We start from the raw sequence: 1,667 nt of genomic DNA on the forward strand, positions 1-1,667 counted from the left end.
CGGTGCTATAAGGAGACTCGGCTGCACCTGCCGCACAGTTGTCCTGCCGGCGGGTTTGGGAATGTTTTTAAAGGCCGGAGCGACGCGTCGGTCTCCACTGTGCGGCTCGCTGTGTGTGGAGCGCTCCGATCTCCCTGAACTCAGGACGGCGTTTCAGCAGGGACCATCCGCACAGCCAGGTTTCCCGCGCAGACCGAACCGAGGTGCGCCTCCCGTTCCATCCCCCCCCGGAGCGGGGCTGCAGTTTGACGTTAACCTGCTCCAGGCTGACCCCAGCTGCGCATGTCCCCAGCGTCTGCGCGGTGGAAGGGGGTGAGCGGGGAGCTTATCTGCGCTGATTCGGGCCGGGGACGTTACCTCGAGCGACACGGACACATGCGGACGTCTGACATACAGCAGGGCTGAACCCAACGCAGAACCACTGCTGAGGTACGAGCAACAGGACGCAGCTATCCGACGGCAAGATGAGAAAAGGAAGAGAATTTTACCATGTCTCAAAAAATATATATATATTTCTTTACTCTTTTTTGCAGTATGTTGAAAATCTGCAACCGTCACCCGTGTGGGGGTCAACCTGAGAGCCAGGTCAAGGCTGCACCACGGAGCCCCAAATCTCCCTCAGCCTTCCCGGGACCTTAGTGGCATTTCCTGCACATATTTACAGGCTTATTTTTACATTCTTTTCCTTCTTCTGCTTTCATGGGTGCGTTTGTGAGGACAGCGCTGTGGCAGCTCGGTGGAGAAAGGACCTGAGCTCTGCTGGGCTCTGCTGGGCTCTGCTGGGCTCTGCTCTCTGACAGGTTGCTGTTTGGCTGTGACTGAAGCTTTCTGTGAAGCAATAAACTTCTGCTCCAGAATCCTATGAAGGTTTAAAGCAGGGCTGCCCAACCCTGTTCCTGGAGATCTACTGTCCTGTGAAGAAGCACACCTCATTCACCAGCTAGAGATCTCATTGAACTACTGCTGTAGTTAGTAGAATCAAATTAGGGTGGAAATGCTAGTGTTAGTATTATCTCCTGGAACAGGGTTGGGCAGCCCTGCTCTAGCTGTTGAATGAGGTGTGCTTTGTTAGGGTTGGAGGGAAAACCTACAGGGCAGAAGATCTCCAGGAACAGCGTTGAGCTATCCTTGTTTAGAAGAGAGGCTGAACTCTGTGTCACAAAGTGGTAAAAACAAAACAAGAGATTTAGTTTCTAGTTGCAGCTAAATCGAGTAGATCTCTGTGTGTTTACAGCGCTGACTGCCAAGTGACGCGGGTTTGACGTGAGTATGTTTACTCCTGGGTGTTTTTTGGCCTTGTGGCTCATCAGGTGAAGCTGCAGCTCAGGTTCAGGTTGTGACACTCTTGGTGTATTTGATATCTTGGCTCATGTTATCTTGTTTCATCGATGGATTTGTTGAGCTCCGGGGTGCATGAAGAGCCCTGTTTTTCTAAGGCGCTGGGGGGTTGTGAGTCTGCCCCAGAGGGAGGCAATGGCTACGGGCGTCTGCCCGGGATATTACCCCCTCAGAGCCAGGGAGAGGACAGCTGGTCCTGATCGTTTGCCTGTGACAGGGGGTGAGGTTTCATACAAACAGCCTCCGTGCCCACCCACCCCAAAAACCTGCCAAACCCTCCAACAAACCCTTTCACACATGTGCGGGCACACACACACTGACACACACTC

This window comes from Conger conger, chromosome 15 (assembly GCF_963514075.1).
Source record: "Conger conger chromosome 15, fConCon1.1, whole genome shotgun sequence".
In the NCBI taxonomy this organism is placed as follows: Eukaryota; Metazoa; Chordata; class Actinopteri; order Anguilliformes; family Congridae; genus Conger; species Conger conger.